Genomic DNA, 8,507 nt, shown 5'->3' with positions numbered 1-8,507 from the left:
AAGGAAAAAATACATAGATGACATAACCAACTCTAAAAGAGTAATTAATCTACTTGGAGTCTGATTGTACAGTTGCTTCTCACTGATTAGATATGTTTGGAAAAGAGCTAAATTAGATGAAAATAATTCAGTTTATTAAAGAATATGAGCACTCAGGATCAGATCAGGAGTGAAATGCTAGTTTCCATCTGAGCACTCAAAGTGCTCAGAAAAGCATATATATGCCTTAATACCCAGAGATTATGTTTGCTAGTGATTACTATAATGGTGGTGGGGAAACAGGCACTAACCTACATTCTTATAGTGGAATTAATAACGGTGTGCAACATTATTATAATAGTATTGCAGCAAATAGCTGCAACCTTCACAGTTCCTATGAATTTACACGCTCTGTAGTGCCTATGGGTTATAGCACAGAAAAAGCTAATCATTTACTTCAGGTAGAGTGCACAGGAACAAAAGCCTTTTTTCCTAAGAATGTAGTTTGCATAGGCTCTACACTTCCATTTAGTTGCCTTTTCAAGCATCTTGAAATGCTTAAAATCAAAGTGGATTAGGACATCATGTTTTGATAAGACTAAAATTGTTTGTTCAAATACCATTTAATTTTTTCTGAAAAACAAAAGATCACTTTGGAGAAAAGAATTTGAATCTTTCCCAAATGGAAGTTCACCAAACACGTGTTTCTGTGCTTCTTTTTCCTTAGAATTGCGTTTGGCAACACAAATTCATTCTCTCCAAGAGCTTCCACCCAGCTCAAGCTTCAAGGAGTTTTTCCAATGCCACCAGCTGAATGATTTTCTAGTAAGGTCCAGCTGCCAACACAACCACAGGCTGGGCAGGTACTCCACAGTTCCAGTAGCTTTGCAGTCAGCCAGCAGTCATTTGTAGGAATAAAGTTAAACTTTGGAAATTCTTGGGGTCTTCCTTTGTTTCCCCCAGGATCCACAAGACAGGAATTTTGACAGCATAGGAGATTTTTCAGAAATCAGCCAGAACATCTTCAAGAACATCATCTGCTTCTCTGCAGACCCAGAAATCCAAGATCAATGAAACACCCAGACATTTTGCCAAGCAACAGCTTTAGAAAACATAGACTTGAGTAAAATCTCTGAACTGTAGAAACATGTCAAAAAGCATAGAAAGAATTTCGCTTGTAAACATTTTAATCATGCCATAGAAATCTACTCGAGAGTATCTTTATTGGAGTCTGAATTCAACTAATATACAAGCTCAGTTCTGTGCATCACCATCCCCACAAGCCTGACACAGCCCATTAACCATCTAATATGTTAGAAACATACTTTTCTTGTACCCAGCTAGAGCTGCAATATGTTTTTGCTAGCAATAAGTTTGCTATGTGCTCACTTTTAAGCATACCAGAAGATTGAGAGCTCTGAGCAAAGTGGTAGTTTTACTACAGCTACTCAATAACAGTACTACTAAAATTAAATGCCCTTACCAGAAATTTTTGCCACACTCACATAAGGGCAGCAAGTAATTTCTATGTTACCACCATTAATTTCACACCACCTCATCTTGCTGGGTCACAATTTCTATTTAGCAGCAAGGCCACAGTGCCAGCACAAGCCGCACAGGCCCTGAGAGGCACAGCAAGCCCTCACTTTACTGTGAGGCATAACCTCTGTGGGGTTTTGTACCAGTATGTTCCTCACAGAAGTAACTCTTCATGATTTTCAAGAATTTGTTTTTCTGTGGATTGTGCAAGCTGTTTGCTGTCAGAACTATCCCTTAATAAAATAAAAGGAGCATTTCAATACTGTGACCAAATCTCTAGTCTCTCTACAAGCCTCAAGAACATCCACTTATTAACATCTTCATCCCAACCCTCAACAGGTCAGATATGCAAAGACATTTTAATCTTTTAGTGGGACACTTGCCTAAAAAGTAAACACTTTCAGGTATCTCAAGCTTTGGAATGTCTTTGCATCTGACAAGGTGACAGTACCAAGTAGGAATATTCATGTCCATAGGCCATAAGTGACAATTGTGATCAAAAGCTGACAAGAATTCACTTGTAAGTGTCATTCTAACTCACATTATCAGCTCTTCCAATTCCATTTACTTTGACTTATAAAGAATCTCACCAAAATTTCTGCATCTAGAAGACCATATTCTCTGGTTGGACCATATGCTAGAAGCAAAAAAAAAATCCACCTTGGAATTAATGACTCTCCTCCTCTTGAAGTCCTTATCACCATAGTTTGAATTCCAAAGGCATTTTGTTGCTAAGGGTACAGGTATGTATCGATAGGGATTTACATAGGAAAATTTGCAGTCTTCAGATGTATAGGCACAAAATCTCACCTTTTAGATTTCTGAGTTTTCCTAGGAAGTTGTTTGACTCAAAAAGTTATGCCTTATTCTCAGTCTGATAAACAAGCAATCTGTGAAGTGTTAGTTACAGAGATCCAGTGTTGGTAAACAGAAAGACAGGCTGTTTGTTTTCATCTTTTCATTTTTGCACACTAAACAATGCCACTTCAGGGAGGAAACACTGAACAGAGTAATATTACTAAGCTGGGACTTTTTGACATAAGAGGTCACTTCAGATAGAGACTAGTGCAAGTGCTGTCTGCAGCTTTCAGCTGAAGGAGCACTGGAGTAATTCCTGGCTGTTTTCAGTAGATGCAGAGAAAAGTAGCATTAAGCTATGAGCATGAAAACTGCTGATAAGATAGATTAACTTGTAAAAGGCTCATTTCTGCAAAATTCTGTTGCTTGTTGTTGAACTCTTGATGTGTCTGCTAAGTCTAGTCTCACCTTTAGACTTCAGCTTTTTCCTCCTTGCAGCAGAGGAAGGGACACAATAGTTTCGGCCTTATGTTACTTATTTCTTGCATCTCTTACCGAGCCAACTACAAATTTATTCCTTGTCTTTTTACTGCAGCCTCAAAGCACATCACAGCTACTGAAAATATACTATTTTGCAAAAACAGCCGCAGAACTGATGAAGCAGTTATAAGTCACAGGAACTAGAAACTGAATCCAGATGTCCTAGACCAGTACCCAGTATTTTGCTTCTAAGAATACCTCTGTTTTCCTTTACATTTCTGTTCTCTTCTCATCATGATTAAAACTACAATCTTGCCATCTTCTCTTTAAAGCCACTGTATGTGAGAGAAGAATGGGCTCCAGGATCAGGCATCTGTTTTATAACCCAGGAAGGGCTACAGTTAGTCTTTACAGCAATATTAGGACTCAGCTGCTGTAAGGTTGGAGTCCAGAAGAGCGATAGAGTTGAGGTGACACAAACATTTTGACATAACAAGGACTCAACAGCTCAACATCTTCTAGCAACCACTGTACAGCAGCTTTATCACATCAATCAAGAAACACAGCATGGGCTGACAGCTCTGAGCAGTAGGATGAAGCAGTACACGTTTCATCTGCTTCCCTAAAAAGCTGCAGCAGGAGTACAAGTTGAAACTCCCCAGCTTCAAAAACATCCAGAAAGTCCCACACATCACATGCCTTTCTGGGGACTGCTAGAGCTCACGGTCAAAGGTGCAAAAGCTTTCAGACCTAGAGAAGGTAAAGAAAACTCATAGGGCTTTCACTAAGCCTGAGCATATTTCACTTCAGAGCTCCAATGCCAGCACAGAAACAAAAGTCAATGATCCTGATGCCACATACTCTCATCAGTTTTGAGACATTTGGTGTTCTGCAAGTTATCCAGTTTTGTTTGGTAAAACTTACTTTCTCTGCCACCACAAGCTCATGATGCATAAGAGGAATGTTCCCCTGAACCACTTCTGATGACACAAACATTTCACAACTGTTTCCAATTTGGGGGGGAAACAAACTGAGTGAAGAGATCCATTACCATTCTCTTCCTACAAAACCTGATTGAAAAGGACTAATCTGGTGTTGCTCTGTCTCTGTTCCTGATAACATTGATGTTACCCATCTCTGGCCCATCACATAGTTATGTTGTCTTCTACAGTTGTGAATCTATTTGCTCCACAGCACCAAACTTCTACATTACTTTAAACTCCTAGGAGGAATGCCTGCTGCATCTCCTGAATAAGCAGGCCTTCTCAAAACCTTGATCATTTCAGAGACTTTGTTGAAACTGCGTTTGCAAAACTTTCACATTTGGAACCAATTCAACCATGAGCTGGTTTCTGTATCAAGATTCCCCACTACTGAACTCTGGTGATTCAGTAGGAGGTTTCACTACAGACTTAACTTTGTTTTCCCCACAATGATTTGATATGAACATGAATGAGTATGAACAATGTCTTACCAAGAACACTTATATAATAAAAAAAAATCAGGAAGTGGTAGCTTTCCACTAAGCCTGCAACTCCAGTAGTTGTGAAGGATGGCACAGCCTAGACCAGAGCAAGGTGCAATAATAAAGCCAAAGGTAAACTAGAAAAAAAGTCAAGCTGGATTGGACTCTAAGCATACCTAGATACCAAGCAACCATTATTTTCAGCTCATGACAGCTGCTCTAAATTAGGTACATCTGTTCATACTTTGTGAGTTATTACAGATAAGACCATAAAAATATTTTTTCTTGATTTCACATGTACATAGCATTACAGCAGGCACAAAAAAAGTAGCAGCTTGCAAGAGCAGTGCAAAAATGGAACTGTCAGAGCTGGGTGCGCCCTCTCCACTCAGTGGTACAGGTGCCAGGGTCTCTAGGCACAGAGATGTCTCACCCCTGTAGCACACACCCAGGCATGACTTCCAGAGGAGAAGTCCTATTTAGCTTTTCTGATTCTCAAACTGAAGAGTTTGTAGTTATGTATCTTCGTGAGGCATAGGATGTAGGTTCACTGAGTTTCTTCCTGTTACTATTGATGCCAGCTTCTGCACAATGTGTTCTAAAGATTTCCTGTAATGGGTTAACAGAGCAGAGTGAGGACATGCATGGCCAAAGGTGGGGGAAAACCCAATGGTGACATAAGCCCTTAGCTTATTATTATTAGAATATGATGAAAATGAGTAGTGAAAGCCCCATATGGGAGAGGGCGGGCATTCCAAGTAAAAAGCACATTGATGCAGGGAACCCTAGGCTAACTCCAGCTGACCTGGATCCAGAATGGGAAGCAGCAGGCTAGTGTCAGTGCCAGGCTGCAGAGGAAACATATGGGTATCATCTCACCAGTGCCAGAGAAACAATTTGGCAGGCTACCATTACCATGCATTCATTACCATCCGCCACCTGCAGATCATCCCTCCCTTCCATTTACACCACACTGATGCTCATTAAAAGTTTTCCTAGTTCTTGTCATTACAACTACCTGACTAATACTGCTACTGACAGTGGTTTGAGCTAAATTAACTGGCTTTGCTCTATTCAGTCCTCAGTGTGAGTCCTACCAGCTGTGGGGTTGGTAGTTGCTCCAAGACCATTGGTAGGGATACTTTTTTTTTTTTAACCAATTGGTTTTGAATCATTAAGGGACTATACTTTCTGACTTGCTACAGAATAAGGAAGTTGCAGAGTTTTAGAATAGTTAGCTGTCATTTATTCTACTTTTAATATCTCAACTCATAAAGTCTCTCTTCTTCCAAGACACTCACACCAATTTGGCCGCCACTGAAACACAATGCTCTTAAGGGTCCTCTTTGCATCTCCTAGCTTGATTAGAATTACTCCTTGTAACAGAAGCATGAATTTTTCTGTCAAAACTTTTTGGAAAAGTTTGTGATCACCAAATTCCAGCTACCTCAAATTAAAGTGTACATTACAGGCCCAATAATATAAAAAATACTCCCCCCCGCCCAATTCCTCTCTCTAGTAGGCTTACCACTATCAATAAGATAAGAACAATGGGGTATACATGACTCAAAACTACATAGTAAGAAGAGTCAAAGAGAAAGAAGTATCAAAATTAAGTTCATAACCCATAAAAACATCTTAGGAAGTGAATGAAGAAGTCAACTAAACTGGAGCTTGGTTCTTTGGGCTTTAAACTGGGAACTATGGAGGAGGGAAAGAGTTACCAGAAGCCCTGTGAGCGAATGATGGACAGGATTGGCAAGCAAAGGGCTTGGGCTGACAGGAATGAAAGGGAACACTAAACAAAACAGGGCTTAAGTGTTGTTACCTCAAACGTTTACATATAAGCAAGGAAGTACTTCTATAAATACATAAGTATCAAAATGAATACTTGGGTAGATTTGGTCCCACTGCTGAATGGGGCAGGGGACCTGTTGATACAGAGTGTGGAAAAGGCTGAGTTACCAAATGCTTTCTTTACTTCACTATTGAGTATCATGACAGTACTCCTGAGTACCTATGTTAATCGAATGGTTGAAAAATAATCTAATCTTACAAAATCCCACTGCATTCCTTTGGAAGGCCCAGAAACCTGGAATCATAAGATCAGATTTTGTTCAGTAAGAACACTGCCATTGATCTCTGAGGGAGAATTCCATTTTCTAGGTTACCTGGGAGAAGCAGCTGGTGAGTTGAATCAGAAAAAAGTTTCCTCAAAGCACTTGTGGGCTCTCAGTATCCATTGGTTCTGAGAGGGGAGCATGGTCGTCTTCCTGACATTCTTATTTCACAGGCTTTTGTACAATTGAGACTTAATGGGCACATTTCAAATATCAACAAGATGATAGAACTAGAATACCCCTGTGTCTATAATAGAGACTCTCAATTACCTATAAACATTCATGGCGCAGTTCTGGTAATTAGTTTGAAAAAAGTTGTGATATAGCTGTAGATGTTCCAGGAACAGAAGTAGAGAGCCAGGACTGCCAGATGGATTATTTTCTGCAAGTTATTTGTTCAGCATACCATTGCAGAAAATTCAGATAGAGTGTAACACAATAGGACTGTATAACAATTATTCTAAATCTCTGTATAGTTTAGAAGAAATGACTTCCCTTTTGTAGCTCTACTGAACCATCCACATGCTTTTATAACTGAGTTACAGGAAAATTTACTTTTTACTTCTCTAGCAAATTCTATCAGACAGTCCCCTTCAGAAAAAAGCAGTAGAAAGTTTAAGAATTCTAAAGCTTATTCAATTCTCTTAGAACTTTCTTTAAGGGGTTAGAAAGAAAAATACATTATGTTCTCATTCTAAGCACAGCTTTTTAAAAAACCTGGCCTTTGCCTACTAAGCAGATGAGATAGGAAAGAGGTTTTACATGCTGGCATAGCCACATGGTACATCCAAATCTAGTAATGAAAGTTGCGTCAGATCCATCAGTTCCTGAAGAGAATTTTAATCCAATGCATTGCCTTGTACCTCCAGACATCACTCCTGGAACCAAATTTCCACTTCAAATACAGCCAAGTGGTCTTAGAGTCACCACTGCATATCATCCAGAATCTTAAAACATCACAGTCCTAAGATAAAGAAAACTCTTCCTATAAGGGAGGTAGATCGAGAGACAGTTCCATCTTATACACATGGTCAATATAAGTGAAGTCCTACCTTACTGTTTCAATGGTCTAACAGCCATCGTACATTATCCTTAAGAAACAGGAGTCTAATCTTTACCAGTTATTCTTCGATCATTACAAGTGCAGTATGGTGTATTAAGTAATATGGCCAGAGACCTAGAGTGCAATGGTATCCTCAGCTTGATAATTATCCAGTGGCACTGCTAAAGCAGACATAGGAACATGACACCAATAGACAGCCAGCTGGACTCATACCTTTAACTTGTGATACCTCACTGCTGTGTGTAAATCCAAATCCTAGATAGCGACAGCTCTCCATGCAGGAAGACTGAGACAGAAAGCTCACTGAAAGTGTTCAGACTGCAGACTACACACAGGCCACCTTCAGAGGAACTGAGGCCATGCTTTTACCTGGAGTGTCTGCTACCCGAGATGAATACGTCTCAGTGGTTGTCTAGAAATCTCAGTTTTTCTTATAAAATAGAAAGAAAGTGTCTTGCTTTCAGGACTGTGGGGGAGGAAAGCTTAAAACATACCCCAAGTGTCATTAAATATTCTTGCTTTCTTCTGTTTTTAAAGTACAGAGACTAAGTATCAGTTACATTCCTAAATGTTTTAGATCAACAGTATTATAGTTATACCACTCACATTATTAACATTAGTCCTGTTTGCAGTATCTTTTGCAGATTTTATAGGATATGTCCAGTCTGCAATGTCTGAAGTTACCTTGATATAAAAATTCCAGCTAATCACCAATTTCCAGGAGCATTGCATTTCAGAGTAGTGACATTCAAGACCTCAAATACCTGCAAAAAATACGATGAAAACAAGTCACAACTTATTCTAAATAAGTAGCAGTTACAATTATTTTTTTCTCAGTGTGCTGTAATACATTAAGGGCTTAGAACAAATTGATGTTTTTTTAAAAAAGCTGAGTGCAAACTTAAAAAGCGATGCATGTTGAATTATGTGGTATACCTTGGGGTAACAGTAAAAGATGATGTTGGTGACTCCTTTCAGTGTGGTTTAAATCTAGTGTTTTATAAGATACCAACAGCCTGTTAATCTCCTGCCTTGATTTGAGTGAGATTCAGCATGCCTTATA

The 8,507-nt window shown here is 39.2% G+C and overlaps 1 long non-coding RNA gene across 1 annotated transcript; it reads right to left on the bottom strand.

Annotated features, from left to right (window-relative positions):
- Positions 1-382: 382 nt before the first annotated feature.
- On the bottom strand, positions 383-8,208 carry LOC127017552 (uncharacterized). Its single transcript, XR_007766616.1, has 4 exons — positions 8,129-8,208; positions 2,329-2,408; positions 2,109-2,155; positions 383-1,116 (listed from the first exon to the last, which is right to left on the bottom strand). It is a non-coding gene; the product is annotated as an uncharacterized LOC127017552 (long non-coding RNA).
- Positions 8,209-8,507: the final 299 nt, after the last annotated feature.

Source organism: Gymnogyps californianus, chromosome 6 (assembly GCF_018139145.2).
Source record: "Gymnogyps californianus isolate 813 chromosome 6, ASM1813914v2, whole genome shotgun sequence".
Lineage (NCBI taxonomy): Eukaryota > Metazoa > Chordata > Aves > Accipitriformes > Cathartidae > Gymnogyps > Gymnogyps californianus.
The sequence above is the reverse complement of the archived record's forward strand: the minus strand, read 5'-3'. Positions and strand labels throughout refer to the sequence as shown.